At 46.6% G+C, this 23,204-nt stretch overlaps 14 non-coding genes across 14 annotated transcripts; all 14 read right to left on the bottom strand.

Annotated features, from left to right (window-relative positions):
* Nucleotides 1–149: 149 nt before the first annotated feature.
* Trnar-ucg (transfer RNA arginine (anticodon UCG)) lies at nucleotides 150–222 on the bottom strand. Its single transcript has one exon. It is a non-coding gene; the product is annotated as a tRNA-Arg (tRNA).
* Nucleotides 223–2,635: 2,413 nt separating this feature from the next.
* Nucleotides 2,636–2,712, bottom strand: Trnak-cuu (transfer RNA lysine (anticodon CUU)). Its single transcript has one exon. It is a non-coding gene; the product is annotated as a tRNA-Lys (tRNA).
* A 448-nt stretch (nucleotides 2,713–3,160) lies between these two features.
* On the bottom strand, nucleotides 3,161–3,233 carry Trnar-ucg (transfer RNA arginine (anticodon UCG)). Its single transcript has one exon. It is a non-coding gene; the product is annotated as a tRNA-Arg (tRNA).
* Nucleotides 3,234–4,674: 1,441 nt separating this feature from the next.
* On the bottom strand, nucleotides 4,675–4,747 carry Trnar-ucg (transfer RNA arginine (anticodon UCG)). Its single transcript has one exon. It is a non-coding gene; the product is annotated as a tRNA-Arg (tRNA).
* Nucleotides 4,748–7,169: 2,422 nt separating this feature from the next.
* Nucleotides 7,170–7,246, bottom strand: Trnak-cuu (transfer RNA lysine (anticodon CUU)). The gene has a single exon. It is a non-coding gene; the product is annotated as a tRNA-Lys (tRNA).
* A 448-nt stretch (nucleotides 7,247–7,694) lies between these two features.
* Trnar-ucg (transfer RNA arginine (anticodon UCG)) lies at nucleotides 7,695–7,767 on the bottom strand. Its single transcript has one exon. It is a non-coding gene; the product is annotated as a tRNA-Arg (tRNA).
* Nucleotides 7,768–9,208: 1,441 nt separating this feature from the next.
* On the bottom strand, nucleotides 9,209–9,281 carry Trnar-ucg (transfer RNA arginine (anticodon UCG)). Its single transcript has one exon. It is a non-coding gene; the product is annotated as a tRNA-Arg (tRNA).
* Nucleotides 9,282–10,717: 1,436 nt separating this feature from the next.
* On the bottom strand, nucleotides 10,718–10,790 carry Trnar-ucg (transfer RNA arginine (anticodon UCG)). Its single transcript has one exon. It is a non-coding gene; the product is annotated as a tRNA-Arg (tRNA).
* An 8,298-nt stretch (nucleotides 10,791–19,088) lies between these two features.
* Nucleotides 19,089–19,161, bottom strand: Trnar-ucg (transfer RNA arginine (anticodon UCG)). Its single transcript has one exon. It is a non-coding gene; the product is annotated as a tRNA-Arg (tRNA).
* A 913-nt stretch (nucleotides 19,162–20,074) lies between these two features.
* Nucleotides 20,075–20,151, bottom strand: Trnak-cuu (transfer RNA lysine (anticodon CUU)). The gene has a single exon. It is a non-coding gene; the product is annotated as a tRNA-Lys (tRNA).
* A 449-nt stretch (nucleotides 20,152–20,600) lies between these two features.
* Trnar-ucg (transfer RNA arginine (anticodon UCG)) lies at nucleotides 20,601–20,673 on the bottom strand. The gene has a single exon. It is a non-coding gene; the product is annotated as a tRNA-Arg (tRNA).
* A 930-nt stretch (nucleotides 20,674–21,603) lies between these two features.
* On the bottom strand, nucleotides 21,604–21,680 carry Trnak-cuu (transfer RNA lysine (anticodon CUU)). Its single transcript has one exon. It is a non-coding gene; the product is annotated as a tRNA-Lys (tRNA).
* Nucleotides 21,681–22,128: 448 nt separating this feature from the next.
* Trnar-ucg (transfer RNA arginine (anticodon UCG)) lies at nucleotides 22,129–22,201 on the bottom strand. The gene has a single exon. It is a non-coding gene; the product is annotated as a tRNA-Arg (tRNA).
* Nucleotides 22,202–23,123: 922 nt separating this feature from the next.
* On the bottom strand, nucleotides 23,124–23,200 carry Trnak-cuu (transfer RNA lysine (anticodon CUU)). The gene has a single exon. It is a non-coding gene; the product is annotated as a tRNA-Lys (tRNA).
* Between the last annotated feature and the right edge of the window lie 4 nt (nucleotides 23,201–23,204).

Consider the following 23,204-nt stretch of genomic DNA (forward strand, 5'->3'; position numbering starts at 1 on the left):
TTCGCTAGTTAACACCGGTCTTGTTGTGTGTGTTTCAGGTTCAAGATCATCTCCAAGTACAAAATGGTCAACAGCAACATTCAGACGGTTTCGTACTGCTCAATTGCTACATTAAAATGGTATGTTTCTTTTTCAGAACTGGAAAAACACGACCGTGACAGGATTCGAACCTGCAATCTTCGGATCCGAAGTCCGATGCCTGATCCATTAGGCCACACGGTCACTGACGACCAAGTATAACTTATATACGACTCATCTCGAAACGCTCACACCCCCTGAGGAATTGTGCTTTCGTTCCACACAGCCGCTGCCCCTTACTCTTTCCCACCCATTCGTTACATTCAACCTCTTACGAGACCGACCAAACATAGACAGGAAAACAAGACCACACACTTTGCGCATTCGGAATCGATGGCAGGGTGTCCATCGCCGCATTTGCTACGATGGCCTTTTGCTACTTCTGCAGAAGCGACGACGACGACGACGACGACGACCGCGAGAGGCTCAGAGATTTGTGAGAAATACATCTATAAAATGTAATTTAGACTGCCTCGTCCCACCTTATGCTATACCGCTTTGGCAAATGCTTTATCTGCGCCATTCGCCTTAGTCACATCTGAGAGTAATTCTTAATAATACGCCTGTCGCCAATTGTTCCTCATCACAGATACTGCTTTCTATACGGCCACGACGCGCAACTGATTTCCAAGATTCGTCTTCCTCCTGTGAGGATGGAACTCACGACCCCTGGTTTACTAGACCAATGCTCTACCACAGAGCGAAACAGGCGCCGCCTAGCGGCACTTTTGCGTACTTCGTCCGTATGGTCGTCTGAATCATCAGACTTCAGCTGACAACACTTCATATTTTTGACTAATATTAGCAGCTATGCCGACCCATTACTGCTTGGCTACACATCTGACACGTAGCCGTGTTCTCTCCAAACAAAACCACCTGCACTTCGGAACATGACTTTCACACATGTCTACAAAATCACCTTCACCTTCAAATACAGTTTTCTTGCGACTGATTGAGACGTAGGCAAATTTTAAAGTTGCTATTTCCATTACATCACGTTAATCAGAAAATCGGTAATTTACATCTGCAGCGGAGAAAAATTCCGTTCCGCCCAGCGTAGGGCTCGTACCCACGACCCTGCGAATAAGAGTCTCATGCTCTACCGACTCAGCTAGCCGTGCTGCCTCGTTGGATACCTGCTGGGCAGCAGATCACACAGTACTCGTTTGGGTTGGTTGGTACCATACAGAATCTCTCTATGCTGCATAATGTTTTCCTAACGTCACACTCGTCACGTAATTCACTTTTATATCATATTCACTTCTGAGAGGTAAAGGAATTGCATGAAAATCTGCAGAGCTAGCGGCGTCAAAATTAACACACATACTTGATGTGACTCAAAAGTCGAACGAGTTACTTTCCGACGTTGTTTTAGATGTGCAAGTGCCAGTCACACCTCGCGGTGAGGCCACTCTGCCGTTCATTTCGCTAGTTAACACCTGTCTTGTTGTGTGTGTTTCAAGCTCAAGACCATCTCCAAGCACAAAATGCTCAACAGCAACATTCAGACGGTTTCGTACTGCTCAATTGCTACATTAAAACGATATGTTTCTTTTTCAGAACTGGAAAAACACGACCGTGACAGGATTCGAAGCTGCAATCTTTGGATCCGAAGTCCGACGCCTTATCGATTAGGCCACACGGTCACTGACGACCAAGTATAACTTATATACGACTCATTTCGAAACGCTCACACCCCCTGAGGAACTGTGTTTTCGTTCCACACAGCCATTGCCCCTTACTCTTCCCCACCCATTCGTTACATTCAACCTCTTACGAGACCGACCAAACATAGACAGGAAAACAAGACCACACACTTTGCGCATTCGGATTCGATGGCAGGGTGTCCCTCGCCGCATTTGCTACGATGGCCATTTGCTACTTCTGCAGAAGCGGCGACGACGACGACGACGACGACGACGACGACCGCGAGAGGCTCTGAGATTTGTGAGAAATACATCTATAAAATGTAATTCAGACTGCCTCGTCCAACATTATGCCGCACCGCTTTCTCAAATGCTTTATCTGCGCCATTCGCCTGAATCACATCTGAGAGTAATTCTTAATAATACTCCTGTCGCTAATTGTTCCTCATCACAGATACTGTTTGCTATACGGCCACGATGCGCAACTGATTTCCAAAATTCGTCTTCCTCCTGTGAGGATGGAACTCACGACCCCTGGTTTACTAGACCAATGCTCTACCACTGACCTAAACAGGCGCCGCCTAGCGGCACTTTTGCGTACTTCGCCCGTACGGTTGTCTGAATCATCAGACTTCAGCTGACAACACTTCATATTTTCGACTAATATTTGCAGCAATGGCGACCCATTACTGCTTGGCTACACATCTGACACGTAGCCGTGTTCTCTCCAACCAAAACCACTTGCACTTCAGAACATGACTTTCACACATGTCTACAAAATCACCTTCACTTCAAATACAGTTTTCTTGCGACTGATGGAGACGTAGGCAAATTTATAGTTGCTATTTCCATTACATCACGTTAATCAGAAAATCGGTAATTTACATCTGCAGCGGAAAAAAATTCCCTTCCGGCCAGCGTAGGGCTCGAACCCACGACCCTGTGAATAAGAGTCTCATGCTCTACCGACTGAGCTAGCCGTGCTGCCTCCTTGGATGCCTGCTTGGCAGCAGATCACACAGTAATCGTTTGGGTTGGGTGGTCCCATACAGAATCTCTCCATGCTCCCTAATGTTTTCCTAACGTCACACTCGTCACGTACTTCACTTTTATTTCATAATCATTTCTGAGAGGTAAAGGAATTGCATGACAATCTGCAGAGCTAGCGGCGTCAAAATTAACACACATACTTGATGTGACTCAAAAGCCGAACGAGTTACTTTCCGACGTTGTTTTAGATGTGCAAGTGCCAGTCAAAACTCGCGGTGAGGGCACTCTGCCGACCATTTCGCTAGTTAACACCGGTCTTGTTGTGTGTGTTTCAGGTTCAAGATCATCTCCAAGTACAAAATGGTCAACAGCAACATTCAGACGGTTTCGTACTGCTCAATTGCTACATTAAAATGGTATGTTTCTTTTTCAGAACTGGAAAAACACGACCGTGACAGGATTCGAACCTGCAATCTTCGGATCCGAAGTCCGATGCCTGATCCATTAGGCCACACGGTCACTGACGACCAAGTATAACTTATATACGACTCATCTCGAAACGCTCACACCCCCTGAGGAATTGTGCTTTCGTTCCACACAGCCGCTGCCCCTTACTCTTTCCCACCCATTCGTTACATTCAACCTCTTACGAGACCGACCAAACATAGACAGGAAAACAAGACCACACACTTTGCGCATTCGGAATCGATGGCAGGGTGTCCATCGCCGAATTTGCTACGATGGCCTTTTGCTACTTCTGCAGAAGCGACGACGACGACGACGACGACGACGACGACGACGACCGCGAGAGGCTCAGAGATTTGTGAGAAATACATCTATAAAATGTAATTTAGACTGCCTCGTCCCACCTTATGCTATACCGCTTTGGCAAATGCTTTATCTGCGCCATTCGCCTTAGTCACATCTGAGAGTAATTCTTAATAATACGCCTGTCGCCAATTGTTCCTCATCACAGATACTGCTTTCTATACGGCCACGACGCGCAACTGATTTCCAAGATTCGTCTTCCTCCTGTGAGGATGGAACTCACGACCCCTGGTTTACTAGACCAATGCTCTACCACAGAGCGAAACAGGCGCCGCCTAGCGGCACTTTTGCGTACTTCGTCCGTATGGTCGTCTGAATCATCAGACTTCAGCTGACAACACTTCATATTTTTGACTAATATTAGCAGCTATGCCGACCCATTACTGCTTGGCTACACATCTGACACGTAGCCGTGTTCTCTCCAAACAAAACCACCTGCACTTCGGAACATGACTTTCACACATGTCTACAAAATCACCTTCACCTTCAAATACAGTTTTCTTGCGACTGATTGAGACGTAGGCAAATTTTAAAGTTGCTATTTCCATTACATCACGTTAATCAGAAAATCGGTAATTTACATCTGCAGCGGAGAAAAATTCCGTTCCGCCCAGCGTAGGGCTCGTACCCACGACCCTGCGAATAAGAGTCTCATGCTCTACCGACTCAGCTAGCCGTGCTGCCTCGTTGGATACCTGCTGGGCAGCAGATCACACAGTACTCGTTTGGGTTGGTTGGTACCATACAGAATCTCTCTATGCTGCCTAATGTTTTCCTAACGTCACACTCGTCACGTAATTCACTTTTATATCATATTCACTTCTGAGAGGTAAAGGAATTGCATGAAAATCTGCAGAGCTAGCGGCGTCAAAATTAACACACATACTTGATGTGACTCAAAAGTCGAACGAGTTACTTTCCGACGTTGTTTTAGATGTGCAAGTGCCAGTCACACCTCGCGGTGAGGCCACTCTGCCGTTCATTTCGCTAGTTAACACCTGTCTTGTTGTGTGTGTTTCAAGCTCAAGACCATCTCCAAGCACAAAATGCTCAACAGCAACATTCAGACGGTTTCGTACTGCTCAATTGCTACATTAAAACGATATGTTTCTTTTTCAGAACTGGAAAAACACGACCGTGACAGGATTCGAACCTGCAATCTTCGGATCCGAAGTCCGATGCCTGATCCATTAGGCCACACGGTCACTGACGACCAAGTATAACTTATATACGACTCATCTCGAAACGCTCACACCCCCTGAGGGATTGTGCTTTCGTTCCACACAGCCGCTGCCCCTTACTCTTTCCCACCCATTCGTTACATTCAACCTCTTACGAGACCGACCAAACATAGACAGGAAAACAAGACCACACACTTTGCGCATTCGGAATCGATGGCAGGGTGTCCATCGCCGAATTTGCTACGATGGCCTTTTGCTACTTCTGCAGAAGCGACGACGACGACGACGACGACGACGACGACGACGACCGCGAGAGGCTCAGAGATTTGTGAGAAATACATCTATAAAATGTAATTTAGACTGCCTCGTCCCACCTTATGCTATACCGCTTTGGCAAATGCTTTATCTGCGCCATTCGCCTTAGTCACATCTGAGAGTAATTCTTAATAATACGCCTGTCGCCAATTGTTCCTCATCACAGATACTGCTTTCTATACGGCCACGACGCGCAACTGATTTCCAAGATTCGTCTTCCTCCTGTGAGGATGGAACTCACGACCCCTGGTTTACTAGACCAATGCTCTACCACAGAGCGAAACAGGCGCCGCCTAGCGGCACTTTTGCGTACTTCGTCCGTATGGTCGTCTGAATCATCAGACTTCAGCTGACAACACTTCATATTTTTGACTAATATTAGCAGCTATGCCGACCCATTACTGCTTGGCTACACATCTGACACGTAGCCGTGTTCTCTCCAAACAAAACCACCTGCACTTCGGAACATGACTTTCACACATGTCTACAAAATCACCTTCACCTTCAAATACAGTTTTCTTGCGACTGATTGAGACGTAGGCAAATTTTAAAGTTGCTATTTCCATTACATCACGTTAATCAGAAAATCGGTAATTTACATCTGCAGCGGAGAAAAATTCCGTTCCGCCCAGCGTAGGGCTCGTACCCACGACCCTGCGAATAAGAGTCTCATGCTCTACCGACTCAGCTAGCCGTGCTGCCTCGTTGGATACCTGCTGGGCAGCAGATCACACAGTACTCGTTTGGGTTGGTTGGTACCATACAGAATCTCTCTATGCTGCCTAATGTTTTCCTAACGTCACACTCGTCACGTAATTCACTTTTATATCATATTCACTTCTGAGAGGTAAAGGAATTGCATGAAAATCTGCAGAGCTAGCGGCGTCAAAATTAACACACATACTTGATGTGACTCAAAAGTCGAACGAGTTACTTTCCGACGTTGTTTTAGATGTGCAAGTGCCAGTCACACCTCGCGGTGAGGCCACTCTGCCGTTCATTTCGCTAGTTAACACCTGTCTTGTTGTGTGTGTTTCAAGCTCAAGACCATCTCCAAGCACAAAATGCTCAACAGCAACATTCAGACGGTTTCGTACTGCTCAATTGCTACATTAAAACGATATGTTTCTTTTTCAGAACTGGAAAAACACGACCGTGACAGGATTCGAAGCTGCAATCTTTGGATCCGAAGTCCGACGCCTTATCGATTAGGCCACACGGTCACTGACGACCAAGTATAACTTATATACGACTCATTTCGAAACGCTCACACCCCCTGAGGAACTGTGTTTTCGTTCCACACAGCCATTGCCCCTTACTCTTCCCCACCCATTCGTTACATTCAACCTCTTACGAGACCGACCAAACATAGACAGGAAAACAAGACCACACACTTTGCGCATTCGGATTCGATGGCAGGGTGTCCCTCGCCGCATTTGCTACGATGGCCATTTGCTACTTCTGCAGAAGCGGCGACGACGACGACGACGACGACGACGACCGCGAGAGGCTCTGAGATTTGTGAGAAATACATCTATAAAATGTAATTCAGACTGCCTCGTCCAACATTATGCCGCACCGCTTTCTCAAATGCTTTATCTGCGCCATTCGCCTGAATCACATCTGAGAGTAATTCTTAATAATACTCCTGTCGCTAATTGTTCCTCATCACAGATACTGTTTGCTATACGGCCACGATGCGCAACTGATTTCCAAAATTCGTCTTCCTCCTGTGAGGATGGAACTCACGACCCCTGGTTTACTAGACCAATGCTCTACCACTGACCTAAACAGGCGCCGCCTAGCGGCACTTTTGCGTACTTCGCCCGTACGGTTGTCTGAATCATCAGACTTCAGCTGACAACACTTCATATTTTCGACTAATATTTGCAGCAATGGCGACCCATTACTGCTTGGCTACACATCTGACACGTAGCCGTGTTCTCTCCAACCAAAACCACTTGCACTTCAGAACATGACTTTCACACATGTCTACAAAATCACCTTCACTTCAAATACAGTTTTCTTGCGACTGATGGAGACGTAGGCAAATTTATAGTTGCTATTTCCATTACATCACGTTAATCAGAAAATCGGTAATTTACATCTGCAGCGGAAAAAAATTCCCTTCCGGCCAGCGTAGGGCTCGAACCCACGACCCTGTGAATAAGAGTCTCATGCTCTACCGACTGAGCTAGCCGTGCTGCCTCCTTGGATGCCTGCTTGGCAGCAGATCACACAGTAATCGTTTGGGTTGGGTGGTCCCATACAGAATCTCTCCATGCTCCCTAATGTTTTCCTAACGTCACACTCGTCACGTACTTCACTTTTATTTCATAATCATTTCTGAGAGGTAAAGGAATTGCATGACAATCTGCAGAGCTAGCGGCGTCAAAATTAACACACATACTTGATGTGACTCAAAAGCCGAACGAGTTACTTTCCGACGTTGTTTTAGATGTGCAAGTGCCAGTCAAAACTCGCGGTGAGGGCACTCTGCCGACCATTTCGCTAGTTAACACCGGTCTTGTTGTGTGTGTTTCAGGTTCAAGATCATCTCCAAGTACAAAATGGTCAACAGCAACATTCAGACGGTTTCGTACTGCTCAATTGCTACATTAAAATGGTATGTTTCTTTTTCAGAACTGGAAAAACACGACCGTGACAGGATTCGAACCTGCAATCTTCGGATCCGAAGTCCGATGCCTGATCCATTAGGCCACACGGTCACTGACGACCAAGTATAACTTATATACGACTCATCTCGAAACGCTCACACCCCCTGAGGAATTGTGCTTTCGTTCCACACAGCCGCTGCCCCTTACTCTTTCCCACCCATTCGTTACATTCAACCTCTTACGAGACCGACCAAACATAGACAGGAAAACAAGACCACACACTTTGCGCATTCGGAATCGATGGCAGGGTGTCCATCGCCGAATTTGCTACGATGGCCTTTTGCTACTTCTGCAGAAGCGACGACGACGACGACGACGACGACGACGACGACGACCGCGAGAGGCTCAGAGATTTGTGAGAAATACATCTATAAAATGTAATTTAGACTGCCTCGTCCCACCTTATGCTATACCGCTTTGGCAAATGCTTTATCTGCGCCATTCGCCTTAGTCACATCTGAGAGTAATTCTTAATAATACGCCTGTCGCCAATTGTTCCTCATCACAGATACTGCTTTCTATACGGCCACGACGCGCAACTGATTTCCAAGATTCGTCTTCCTCCTGTGAGGATGGAACTCACGACCCCTGGTTTACTAGACCAATGCTCTACCACAGAGCGAAACAGGCGCCGCCTAGCGGCACTTTTGCGTACTTCGTCCGTATGGTCGTCTGAATCATCAGACTTCAGCTGACAACACTTCATATTTTCGACTAATATTAGCAGCTATGCCGACCCATTACTGCTTGGCTACACATCTGACACGTAGCTGTGTTCTCTCCAAACAAAACCACCTGCACTTCGGAACATGACTTTCACACATGTCTACAAAATCACCTTCACCTTCAAATACAGTTTTCTTGCGACTGATTGAGACGTAGGCAAATTTTAAAGTTGCTATTTCCATTACATCACGTTAATCAGAAAATCGGTAATTTACATCTGCAGCGGAGAAAAATTCCGTTCCGCCCAGCGTAGGGCTCGTACCCACGACCCTGCGAATAAGAGTCTCATGCTCTACCGACTCAGCTAGCCGTGCTGCCTCGTTGGATACCTGCTGGGCAGCAGATCACACAGTACTCGTTTGGGTTGGTTGGTCCCATACAGAATCTCTCCATGCTGCCTAATGCTTTCCTAACGTCACACTCATCACGTACTTCACTTTTATATCATATTCACATCTGAGAGGTAAAGGAATTGCATGACAATCTGCAGAGCTAGCGGCGTCAAAATTAACACACATACTTGATGTGACTCAAAAGTCGAACGAGTTACTTTCCGACGTTGTTTTAGATGTGCAAGTGCCAGTCACACCTCGCGGTGAGGCCACTCTGCCGTTCATTTCGCTAGTTAACACCTGTCTTGTTGTGTGTGTTTCAAGCTCAAGACCATCTCCAAGCACAAAATGCTCAACAGCAACATTCAGACGGTTTCGTACTGCTCAATTGCTACATTAAAACGATATGTTTCTTTTTCAGAACTGGAAAAACACGACCGTGACAGGATTCGAACCTGCAATCTTCGGATCCGAAGCCCGACGCCTTATCCATCAGGCCACACGGTCACTGACGACCAAGTATAACTTATATACGACTCATCTCGAAACGCTCACACCCCCTGAGGAATTGTGCTTTCGTTCCACACAGCCGCTGCCCCTTACTCTTTCCCACCCATTCGTTACATTCAACCTCTTACGAGACCGACCAAACATAGACAGGAAAACAAGACCACACACTTTGCGCATTCGGAATCGATGGCAGGGTGTCCCTCGCCGCATTTGCTACGATGGCCATTTGCTACTTCTGCAGAAGCGGCGGCGGCGGCGGCGACGACGACGACGACGACCGCGAGAGGCTCTGAGATTTGTGAGAAATACATCTATAAAATGTAGTTCAGACTGCCTCGTCCAACATTATGCCGCACCGCTTTCTCAAATGCTTTATCTGCGCCATTCGCCTTAATCACATCTGAGAGTAATTCTTAATAATACTCCTGTCGCTAATTGTTCCTCATCACAGATACTGTTTGCTATACGGCCACGATGCGCAACTGATTTCCAAAATACGTCTTCCTCCTGTGAGGATGGAACTCACGACCCCTGGTTTACTAGCCCAATGCTCTATCACTGACCTAAACAGGCGCCGCCTAGCGGCACGTTTGCGTACTTCGTCCGTACGGTTGTCTGAATCATCAGACTTCAGCTGACAACACTTCATGTTTTCGACTAATATTTGCAGCAATGGCGACCCATTACTGCTTGGCTACACATCTGACACGTAGCCGTGTTCTCTCCAACCAAAACCACTTGCACTTCAGAACATGACTTTCACACATGTCTACAAAATCACCTTCACTTCAAATACAGTTTTCTTGCGACTGATGGAGACGTAGGCAAATTTATAGTTGCTATTTCCATTACATCACGTTAATCAGAAAATCGGTAATTTACATCTGCAGCGGAAAAAAATTCCCTTCCGGCCAGCGTAGGGCACGAACCCACGACCCTGTGAATAAGAGTCTCATGCTCTACCGACTGAGCTAGCCGTGCTGCCTCGTTGGACACCTGCTTGGCAGCAGATCACACAGTAATCGTTTGGGTTGGGTGGTCCCATACAGAATCTCTCCATGCTCCCTAATGTTTTCCTAACGTCACACTCGTCACGTACTTCACTTTTATTTCATAATCATTTCTGAGAGGTAAAGGAATTGCATGACAATCTGCAGAGCTAGCGGCGTCAAAATTAACACACATACTTGATGTGACTCAAAAGCCGAACGAGTTACTTTCCGACGTTGTTTTAGATGTGCAAGTGCCAGGCAAAACTCGCGGTGAGGGCACTCTGCCGACCATTTCGCTAGTTAACACCGGTCTTGTTGTGTGTGTTTCAGGTTCAAGATCATCTCCAAGTACAAAATGGTCAACAGCAACATTCAGACGGTTTCGTACTGCTCAATTGCTACATTAAAATGGTATGTTTCTTTTTCGGAACTGGAAAAACACGACCGTGACAGGATTCGAACCTGCAATCTTCGGATCCGAAGTCCGATGCCTGATCCATTAGGCCACACGGTCACTGACGACCAAGTATAACTTATATACGACTCATCTCGAAACGCTCACACCCCCTGAGGAATTGTGCTTTCGTTCCACACAGCCGCTGCCCCTTACTCTTTCCCACCCATTCGTTACATTCAACCTCTTACGAGACCGACCAAACATAGACAGGAAAACAAGACCACACACTTTGCGCATTCGGAATCGATGGCAGGGTGTCCATCGCGGCATTTGCTACGATGGCCTTTTGCTACTTCTGCAGAAGCGACGACGACGACGACGACGACGACGAAGACCGCGAGAGGCTCAGATATTTGTGAGAAATACATCTATAAAATGTAATTTAGACTGCCTCGTCCCACCTTATGCTATACCGCTTTGGCAAATGCTTTATCTGCGCCATTCGCCTTAGTCACATCTGAGAGTAATTCTTAATAATACGCCTGTCGCTAATTGTTCCTCATCACAGATACTGCTTTCTATACGGCCACGACGCGCAACTGATTTCCAAGATTCGTCTTCCTCCTGTGAGGATGGAACTCACGACCCCTGGTTTACTAGACCAATGCTCTACCACAGAGCGAAACAGGCGCCGCCTAGCGGCACTTTTGCGTACTTCATCCGTATGGTCGTCTGAATCATCAGACTATAGCTGACAACACTTCATATTTTCGACTAATATTAGCAGCTATGCCGACCCATTACTGCTTGGCTACACATCTGACACGTAGCCGTGTTCTCTCCAAACAAAACCACCTGCACTTCGGAACATGACATTCACACATGTCTACAAAATCACCTTCACCTTCAAATACAGTTTTCTTGCGACTGATTGAGACGTAGGCAAATTTTAAAGTTGCTATTTCCATTACATCACGTTAATCAGAAAATCGGTAATTTACATCTGCAGCGGAGAAAAATTCCGTTCCGCCCAGCGTAGGGCTCGTACCCACGACCCTGCGAATAAGAGTCTCATGCTCTACCGACTGAGCTAGCCGTGCTGCCTCGTTGGATACCTGCTGGGCAGCAGATCACACAGTACTCGTTTGGGTTGGTTGGTCCCATACAGAATCTCTCTATGCTGCCTAATGTTTTCCTAACGTCACACTCGTCACGTACTTCACTTTTATATCATATTCACTTCTGAGAGGTAAAGGAATTGCATGAAAATCTGCAGAGCTAGCGGCGTCAAAATTAACACACATACTTGATGTGACTCAAAAGTCGAACGAGTTACTTTCCGACGTTGTTTTAGATGTGCAAGTGCCAGTCACACCTCGCGGTGAGGCCACTCTGCCGTTCATTTCGCTAGTTAACACCTGTCTTGTTGTGTGTGTTTCAAGCTCAAGACCATCTCCAAGCACAAAATGCTCAACAGCAACATTCAGACGGTTTCGTACTGCTCAATTGCTACATTAAAACGATATGTTTCTTTTTCAGAACTGGAAAAACACGTCCGTGACATGATTCGAAGCTGCAATCTTTGGATCCGAAGTCCGACGCCTTATCGATTAGGCCACACGGTCACTGACGACCAAGTATAACTTATATACGACTCATTTCGAAACGCTCACACCCCCTGAGGAACTGTGTTTTCGTTCCACACAGCCATTGCCCCTTACTCTTCCCCACCCATTCGTTACATTCAACCTCTTACGAGACCGACCAAACATAGACAGGAAAACAAGACCACACACTTTGCGCATTCGGATTCGATGGCAGGGTGTTCCTCGCCGCATTTGCTACGATGGCCATTTGCTACTTCTGCAGAAGCGGCGGCGGCGGCGACGACGACGTCCGCGAGAGGCTCTGAGATTAGTGAGAAATACATCTATAAAATGTAATTAAGACTGCCTCGTCCAACCTTATGCCGCACCGCTTTGGCAAATGCTTTATCTGCGCCATTCGCCTTAATCACATCTGAGAGTAATTCTTAATAATACTCCTGTCGCTAATTGTTCCTCATCACAGATACTGTTTGCTATACGGCCACGATGCGCAACTGATTTCCAAAATTCGTCTTCCTCCTGTGAGGATGGAACTCACGACCCCTGGTTTACTAGACCAATGCTCTACCACTGACCTAAACAGGCGCCGCCTAGCGGCACTTTTGCGTACTTCTCCGTACGGTTGTCTGAATCATCAGACTTCAGCTGTCAACACTTCATATTTTCGACTAATATTTGCAGCAATGGCGACCCATTACTGCTTGGCTACACATCTGACACGTAGCCGTGTTCTCTCCAACCAAAACCACTTGCACCTCAGAACATGACTTTCACACATGTCTACAAAATCACCTTCACTTCAAATACAGTTTTCTTGCGACTGATGGAGACGTAGGCAAATTTATAGTTGCTATTTCCATTACATCACGTTAATCAGAAAATCGGTAATTTACATCTGCAGCGGAAAAAAAATCCGTTCCGGCCAGCGTAGGGCTCGAACCCACGACCCTGTGAATAAGAGTCTCATGCTCTACCGACTTTTTTTTTTTTTTTACTTTTTTTTGTCTTTTTTTTTTTTTTTTTTTTGTCTTGCCTCCTTCCTCCCCTACAGCCCGTCCTTCCGCTCGCCATTTGTGCCTTCTTCGGCTAGCTTCTGTGCTATGTTTGGTCCATATGAGATAGGTGAGTGACGAAGTAAATGTATACAAGTAAATAAAATCCCTTCTTTTGGGGTTATGGAAATCAAATAATTCTGTTACATTCTTCCATCGTTGTGTGGGAGCGATTTTTATAGGAGAGCCAGGCTTACTTCAGCCTGATGGCTTCTCATGTGTGTGTCAGCAACCTATTAGTGCTGTGACACGAGGGCGAAGGATAAACGAAATAGCCACCTTGTTGGCGTAAAATGAATGAGAAGCTTAATAGATAATTAGATAATTTCATAAAGGAAAAAAAAAAAGGAATCTTGAGGTTGAACTACATGTCGTTTGATCGTTCTTCAGCTCTGTCGGTGAGACAATGTTCGGTTCAAAAAATTTGCGTAGTTGTCTTTGTATTTCATTTGTCGTTCGAGCTTTTGATGTTCTGTCATCAGGTACATCCAATAATCTGCTTCACTTTTCGTCATAGCCGTTGAGATGTAATGGACTGTCAGTCCTTTGAGCCAGTTGGCTGACCTTCTTTTAGTGTTAGGATATGGCACGTCATCAGGCAGAAGGACGTGTGTCGGTGAAATTGTGTTAGGTGACGTACGTAGCACATGTGCTAGTTTTTGCCTGAAGAGATTCCACACGTCTTTCACATCTTCACAGACGAAGCGATGTTCTGCATTGTCGACGACATTGCAGCTGGAACAGTTTGGTGTGTGTGCCAGACGTATCGCGTGCAGTTTGGAGTTGGTTGGGATTTTTCTATTGACTGCGAGGTACCACGTCGATCGCACATTGGATGGTAGATGGGGGTCAGATATGTTGTCCCATATGTTTTTCCAATTATAATGTCGAAACTTGTTTTCTATTCGATTGCGCAATTTTCCTTCCAGCAGGGTGTTGTAAACCTCCTTAACCCGATATATGTCCTTCTCCGGTATTCTATGGCGTACATAGCTGTATTCCACCAGAAAATGTTTATAGTGGTACAGCTCGTGGGAGATGTGATGCACATCGATTGGTGGATCTCTGCTGACTGGGGTGATTTCACGTAAGAGATGAGCCACTAAGGTCCGCGGTGATCGTTGCCACTGTTTATAAGTTTTACTAACGTATAGCGCTTGCGCTTTAAGGTAGATGTCTGTCAGTTGTAGCCCTCCATTGCTTGTCGGTAGCGTCAAGGTATCATATGAAACCTTAAATATCTGACCTCTGCTGACAAAATAACCAAGCGCTGCTTGCATTTGGTGTGCAATGGTTCGTGGCAGAGGCAGCACTTGAGCAACATAGTTGACTTTGGAAGTGATGTATGTATTGGCCAGTTGCACTTTTTGTATTACGTTTAAATTACGCAAGCTGTGTTGTTTTATGCTTGCCCGTAAGGTGGCAAGTAATTTTCGATAATTGAGAGCGGCCGTGCGGCGGATATTACTCGTATATTCTATTCCAAGGCATTTGATTTTTTCCACAGTGTTGATACTTCCAGTGGCTCTGATCTCTATACCCCGACCAAGATTCATAATACCAGATTTATTGCGGTTGAGTTTAGCTCCTGACGCCATTTCGTAGGTCGCCACAACTTCAAGTACTGTTTCCACCTCTCTTTCGTCAGTCACAAGTACCCCTACATCGTCCGCGTAGGCTTGACATATGATCTTCTGTCCGTGTATATGTAATCCACGGAGTTGCTGAGTCAGAGATACTAAGAGAGGTTCAAGCGCAATCGCGAAAAGCGTCATGGACATTGGGCAACCTTGTCTTACCGAACTCTGAATATTGATCGGGTGACTGAGTTGTCCGTTGACACTGATTCTTGACGTGCTATTCGTCAGTATGTTTTTCACGGAGGCTATAATTTTCTGGGGGAAGTGCATGGATGTCATACACCGGAGCAGGTACGAATGATTAACTTTATCAAAAGCTTTTTCAAAGTCAAGCGACATCAGAGCACAGCGAATGTTGCAGGCTTCCGATATCGCTATAATGTCTCTGTAGTCGCATAAGGTCTGAAATATCGTTCTGTCCTTTCCCACACTTGTCTGGTAGGCTCCTGTCACTGTACGAATAACAGAATTGAACCTTTGCATCATGATACGGGCGAAGATTTTATAATCACTATTGAGAAGTGTTATGGGTCGAAGATTCTCCACGGTTTTGCCTCCTGGTGTTTTGGGGACTAAGACCACTGTACCTTCACAGAATTCCTTCGGAAGGTCAGTGTCCGCATTTAGTATTTCATTGCATACGAGTGTCAAATTAGCAATTATTTGTTCGCGAAAAGTTTGATAAAATTCAGCGGGTAGCCCATCTGGTCCAGGTGATTTGTTCTTTGGGCTCTTCGAGATGGCATCTTCGACGTCTTCGTCCGTTATTCTCGCTGCGAGCACATCAGCTTCTTCTGGAGTGAGTCGCTCTGTCGTCCTAGCAGTGAGAGCTTGCTGCGCCGTTTCATCTGTCTGTGTATTGGCCAACAATTCACTAAAGTGTCGATGGATCTCGTCTCGTATTGCAGCTTGATCTGTCAAGAGTCTCCCGTCTGAAGTTTTGAGTTCCGTCAGAATTTTAAGTTTTTGTCTTTTGTTCTCTTGGAGAATGTGGTACATCGAAGTTGTTTCTTCTCGTGTACCGTTCTGCAAACGCGTTCGTATTTTACAGCCTTCGAGATGGTGTCTCTGCAGGTTGAGCAATTTTGCTTTTATTCTGTTGATTTGCCCATAATTTGTTATGACTGTAGCATCACGAACGCACAAGTCTCTCAGACAGCTGAAGTAAAACTCTACTGTCCGCTTCCGCCAGGCGACTTTTTCACGGGAGTAAGTTTTCATTGTCTTTATTATTGCGGGCTTCGCGCAGTTTAGCCACCAATTCAGCGCCGTGCCGTACAAGTGGAACTTCCTTTCACATTCTGCCCAAGTGGTGTGGAAGGCGGCGTGACATCCAGGATCCGAAAGATGAGTAACGTTTAGCTTCCACTGACCTCTCGCCCTGTAAGTGCCTTGTTTCTCTAAATTTATCGTACATATGTACGCGATATGATCAGAGAAAATCGTGGGCCATAGCTCAGACTGTAAAACGTGTCTCCTTAGATTGGATGTTGCGTAAATTCTGTCGATACGACTGGCAGAATGGCTGGTGATATAGGTGAAACCTAGCCTATCACCGTGTTTTAGTTCCCAAGTATCAAACAGTTGGAAGTCTCTGACGATGTTCTCCAGCTCCAGAGATTTGTTAAAATTTGGCGTCTGATCCTTGGGACTCAGCACGCAATTAAAGTCACCCGCAAAAATTATTTGGTCAAATCGCACCGCGAAAAGGGGGGCGATGTCCTCTTTGAAAAATTCGGCCCTGCGGCGCTTGTTTCCGGTTCCTGACGGGGCATATATGTTGATAAACCTGGTGTTGTTTATCGTGACAGCGAGACCTCTACTGTTAGGCAGTTGCGCCACGTCTGTAAGTAGGATCCCCTCTTTAGTCATAATCGCTGTGCCGAGGCTATTGTCATTGCCAGGATTGATGACGGCGTTGTAGCCAGTGATGTCGTCCAAACGGATAGCCGTTACTTCTTGCAGCATTAAGATGTCAATATCAGCGGCGTACAGAAAATCTTGGAGATTTCTCAGATTGAGGGTGATGCTAATTTTATTTATATTCAAGGTTGCAATTCTGTACGCCTGTAAAGCCGTCATGTCGACTATACCGTGTCAGGTGGGGTACTGTTTGCCAAGGGAAGTGGATGCTTGCTCCACTTAGAAGAAGTCGGCATCATCATCTGCCGCACGAGTATCTTTGATGGTGGTTTGTTGCCGGGTGGACACATCCTGTCGACGGTCGGGTGCCGTCCGTCCTGAACGTTGTGCTATGTCAGCCATTTCTGCATCATGGCTTTGCTCCTCCATGTCATCCGCCCAGTCTCGCGTGCACGTAACTTCCCGCGTGTACGTGTTGGGTACAAGTGGAAGGTCCTTCAGACTAGCTGTACCGTCTTCAATGTGGATTCCACGGTCGGGGTCAGTGTCCTCATTTCGAGTCTTCTTTTTTATTGTTCGATCTTCCAGAGGAGTTGCCTGTGTCGTCTCCGCCAGTTCTTGGCCTATTTGTTTCGCCTTTTCGCGCAGAATTGGCGCGGCTTCTGCTGCTCCCTGACGGGCTATTCGACGTTTCTTCCGTTTCTTTGGTGAAACAGTTATAGGCTGCTGGTCATTATCCTCCGACGTGGCAACCGTATCTTCTTTGTGTTGCCCGACTTCTTCGAGTGATTTGCACATGCCTTCTTCTGCCGTCTTAGCCTGGTCTTGTTCTCCACGCCTGTCAGTTTCCTCGTATTGTGAGTGTGCTGGACCTGTAGCTTCTGTGCTGCTAGTATCCATGGCTACGCTACCATCGGGAACGTCGGCATAAGCAACTACCGCCGTGTCGATACACATGTCTGGGGCGACCTCACTGCGTAGTGCGGCGGCGTACGTCACAGGTAGCGTGGCCATTTGACTAGGCGGGTCTCGCTCCCCAGTCGGCAGTTGCGTCACACGCCGTTGAACACACTACGCGCGGACGTGTTGCGTAGAACCACAGCCCGAGCAGGTTCTCGGCTGGCCATCGTAAATGATGATCGCTCTATATCCACCAATCCAGAGATACGACGGGATATGTTTCAGCATGTCAATCTTAACTTGCCTGACTCCATTTAATACTGGATACTTGTGCAAGCTAGACCATTTTTCGGCGACATTGCTGATAATGGTGCCATAGTCTCTCAGTTTGTTGTTAATCTCCTCGGGCGTTATTTCAAAGGGGAGCTCAAAGATTCGAACCGTTCGTATTCCCATTCCGGCACGCGAAACCGTGACCTGCCCTATGTGTCCGTCTGAATGTTTGAATTTTGCCACCCCGACACACGCTTCTGCAATTTGGTCGCACTTGTCAGAACTGGATAACTTAAGGAACACAGTCGGACTGACAATCGACAGGTGTATTCCAATCAATTCATCCACTTTGATCTGAAAAGTTTCTTCGATAAATGCCTCAACTTCGTAAGATTTCGGTCGGGTGTAGTTCGGATCGAAAATCAACTTCAAAGTATCGCGTCGCGTTGTCTGATCCATTATGTCATTCTAAAAATGTTATCGTGAACTATGACTAACGCAGAAGTCGCGCACTCACCACACAGCGCCGGCCGCTCGCAGCGACGATGTAAACACCGCAACAGCCGCACCGCACGTCCGCACAGCACGGCCGCTGGCGGCGGAATGGGTGCGACTGAGCTAGCCGTGCTGCCTCGGTGGATACCTGATTGGCAGCAGATCACACAGTAATCGTTTGGGTTGGGTGGTCCCATACAGAATCTCTCCATGCTTCCTAATGTTTTCCTAACGTCACACTCGTCACGTACTTCACTTTTATTTCATAATCATTTCTGAGAGGTAAAGGAATTGCATGACAATCTGCAGAGCTAGCGGCGTCAAAATTAACACACGTACTTGATGTGACTCAAAAGCCGAACGAGTTACTTTCCGACGTTGTTTTAGATGTGCAAGTGCCAGTCAAAACTCGCGGTGAGGGCACTCTGCCGACCATTTCGCTAGTTAACACCGGTCTTGTTGTGTGTGTTTCAGGTTCAAGACCATCTCCAAGTACAAAATGGTCAACAGCAACATTCAGACGGTTTCGTACTGCTCAATTGCTACATTAAAACGGTATGTTTCTTTTTCAGAAATGGAAAAACACGACCGTGACAGGATTCGAACCTGCAATCTTCGGATCCGAAGTCCGACGCCTTATCCATTAGGCCACACGGTCACTGACGACCAAGTGTAATTTATATACGACCAATTTCGAAACGCTCACACCCCCTGAGGAACTGTGTTTTCGTTCCACACAGCCCCTGCCCCTTACTCTTTTCCACCCATTCGTTACATTCAACCTCTTACGAGACCGACCAAACATACACAGGAAAAGAAGACCACACACTTTGCGCATTCGGAATCGATGGCAGGGTGTCCCTCGCCGCATTTGCTACGATGGCCATTTGCTACTTATGCAGAAGCGGCGGCGGCGACGACGACGACGACGACGACGACGACCGCGAGGGGCTCTGAGATTTGTGAAAAATACATCTATAAAATGTAATTAAGACTGCCTCGTCCAACCTTATGCCGCACCGCTTTGGCAAATGCTTTATCTGCGCCATTCGCCTTAATCACATCTGAGAGTAATTCTTAATAATACTCCTGTCGCTAATTGTTCCTCATCACAGATACTGTTTGCTATACGGCCACGATGCGCAACTGATTTCCAAAATTCGTCTTCCTCCTGTGAGGATGGAACTCACGACCCCTGGTTTACTAGACCAATGCTCTACCACTGACCTAAACAGGCGCCGCCTAGCGGCACTTTTGCGTACTTCTCCGTACGGTTGTCTGAATCATCAGACTTCAGCTGTCAACACTTCATATTTTCGACTAATATTTGCAGCAATGGCGACCCATTACTGCTTGGCTACACATCTGACACGTAGCCGTGTTCTCTCCAACCAAAACCACTTGCACTTCAGAACATGACTTTCACATATGTCTACAAAATCACCTTCACTTCAAATACAGTTTTCTTGCGACTGATGGAGACGTAGGCAAATTTATAGTTGCTATTTCCATTACATCACGTTAATCAGAAAATCGGTAATTTACATCTGCAGCGGAAAAAAATTCCGTTCCGGCCAGCGTAGGGCTCGAACCCACGACCCTGTGAATAAGAGTCTCATGCTCTACCGACTGAGCTAGCCGTGCTGCCTCGGTGGATACCTGATTGGCAGCAGATCACAAAGTAATCGTTTGGGTTGGGTGGTCCCATACAGAATCTCTCCATGCTTCCTAATGTTTTCCTAACGTCACACTCGTCACGTACTTCACTTTTATTTCATAATCATTTCTGAGAGGTAAAGGAATTGCATGACAAATCTGCAGAGCTAGCGGCGTCAAAATTAACACACATACTTGATGTGACTCAAAAGCCGAACGAGTTACTTTCCAACGTTGTTTTAGATGTGCAAGTGCCAGTCACACCTCGCGGTGAGGCCACTCTGCCGTTCATTTCGCTAGTTAACACCTGTCTTGTTGTGTGTGTTTCAAGCTCAAGACCATCTCCAAGCACAAAATGCTCAACAGCAACATTCAGACGGTTTCGTCCTGCTCAATTGCTACATTAAAACGGTATGTTTCTTTTTCAGAAATGGAAAAACACGACCGTGACAGGATTCGAACCTGCAATCTTCGGATCCGAAGTCCGACGCCTTATCCATTAGGCCACACGGTCACTGACGACCGAGTGTAACTTATATACGACCCATTTCGAAACGCTCACACCCCCTGAGGAATTGTGTTTTCGTTCCACACAGCAGCTGCCCCTTACTCTTTTCCACCCATTCGTTACATTCAACCTCTTGCGAGACCGACCAAACATACACAGGAAAAGAAGACCACACACTTTGCGCATTCGGAATCGATGGCAGGGTGTCCCTCGCCGCATTTGCTACGCTGGCCATTTGCTACTTCTGCAGAAGCGGCGGCGGCGGCGACGACGACGACGACGACGACGACGACGACGACGACGACCGCGAGAGGCTCTGAGATTTGTGAGAAATACATCTATAAAATGTAATTAAGACTGCCTCGTCTCACCTTATGCTAAACCGCTTTGGCAAATGCTTTATCTGCGCCATTCGCCTTAATCACATCTGAGAGTAATTCTTAATAATACGCCTGTCGCTAATTGTTCCTCATCACAGATACTGCTTTCTATACGGCCACGATGCGCAACTGATTTCCAAGATTCGTCTTCCTCCTATGAGGATGGAACTCACGACCCCTGGTTTATTAGACCAATGCTCTACCACTGAGCTAAACATGCGCCGCCTAGCGGCACTTTTGCGTACTTCGTCCGTACGGTCGTCTGCATCATCAGACTTCAGCTGACAACACTTCATATTTTCGACTAATATTAGCAGCTATGGCTACCCATTACTGCTTGGCTACACATCTGACACGTAGCCGATATTCTCTCCAAACAAAACCACCTGCACTTCACAACATGACTTTCACACATGTCTACAAAATCACCTTCACTACAAATACAGTTTTCTTGCGACTGATGGAGACGTAGGCAAATTTATAGTTGCTATTTCCATTACATCACGTTAATCAGAAAATCGGTAATTTACATCTGCAGCGGAAAAAAATTCCCTTCCGGCCAGCGTAGGGCTCGAACCCACGACCCTGTGAATAAGAGTCTCATGCTCTACCGACTGAGCTAGCCGTGCTGCCTCGTTGGATACCTGCTGGCCAGCAGATCACACAGTAATCGTTTGGGTTGGGTGGTCCCATACAGAATCTCTCCATGCTTCCTAATGTTTTCCTAACGTCACACTCGTCACGTACTTCACTTTTATTTCATAATCATTTCTGAGAGGTAAAGGAATTGCATGACAATCTGCAGAGCTAGCGGCGTCAAAATTAACACACATACTTGATGTGACTCAAAAGCCGAACGAGTTACTTTCCGACGTTGTTTTAGATGTGCAAGTGCCAGTCACACCTCGCGGTGAGGCCACTCTGCCGTTCATTTCGCTAGTTAACACCTGTCTTGTTGTGTGTGTTTCAAGCTCAAGACCATCTCCAAGCACAAAATTCTCAACGGCAACATTCAGACGGTTTCGTACTGCTCAATTGCTACATTAAAAAGATATGTTCCTTTTTCAGAAATGGAAAAACACGACTGTGACAGGATTCGAACCTGCAATCTTCGGATCCGAAGTCCGACGCCTTATCCATTAGGCCACACGGTCACTGACGACCAAGTATAACTTGTATACGACTCATTTCGAAACGCTCACACCCCCTGAGGAATTGTGTTTTCGTTCCACACAGCCGCTGCCCCTTACTCTTCCCCACCCGTTCGTTACATTCAACCTCTTACGAGACCGACCAAACATAGACAGGAAAACAAGACCACACACTTGGCGCATTCGGAATCGATGGCAGGGTGTTCCTCGCCGCATTTGCTACGATGGCCATTTGCTACTTCTGCAGAAGCGGCGGCGGCGGCGACGACGACGACGACGACGACGACGACGACGACCGCGAGAGGCTCTGAGATTTGTGAGAAATACATCTATAAAATGTAATTAAGACTGCCTCGTCCAACCTTATGCCGCACCGCTTTGGCAAATGCTTTATCTGCGCCATTCGCCTTAATCACATCTGAGAGTAATTCTTAATAATACTCCTGTCGCTAATTGTTCCTCATCACAGATACTGTTTGCTATACGGCCACGATGCGCAACTGATTTCCAAAATTCGTCTTCCTCCTGTGAGGATGGAACTCACGACCCCTGGTTTACTAGACCAATGCTCTACCACTGACCTAAACAGGCGCCGCCTAGCGGCACTTTTGCGTACTTCTCCGTACGGTTGTCTGAATCATCAGACTTCAGCTGTCAACACTTCATATTTTCGACTAATATTTGCAGCAATGGCGACCCATTACTGCTTGGCTACACATCTGACACGTAGCCGTGTTCTCTCCAACCAAAACCACTTGCACTTCAGAACATGACTTTCACACATGTCTACAAAATCACCTTCACTTCAAATACAGTTTTCTTGCGACTGATGGAGACGTAGGCAAATTTATAGTTGCTATTTCCATTACATCACGTTAATCAGAAAATCGGTAATTTACATCTGCAGCGGAAAAAAATTCCGTTCCGGCCAGCGTAGGGCTCGAACCCACGACCCTGTGAATAAGAGTCTCATGCTCTACCGACTGAGCTAGCCGTGCTGCCTCGG

Source organism: Schistocerca gregaria, unplaced genomic scaffold (assembly GCF_023897955.1).
Source record: "Schistocerca gregaria isolate iqSchGreg1 unplaced genomic scaffold, iqSchGreg1.2 ptg000180l, whole genome shotgun sequence".
NCBI classification, from domain to species: Eukaryota; Metazoa; Arthropoda; class Insecta; order Orthoptera; family Acrididae; genus Schistocerca; species Schistocerca gregaria.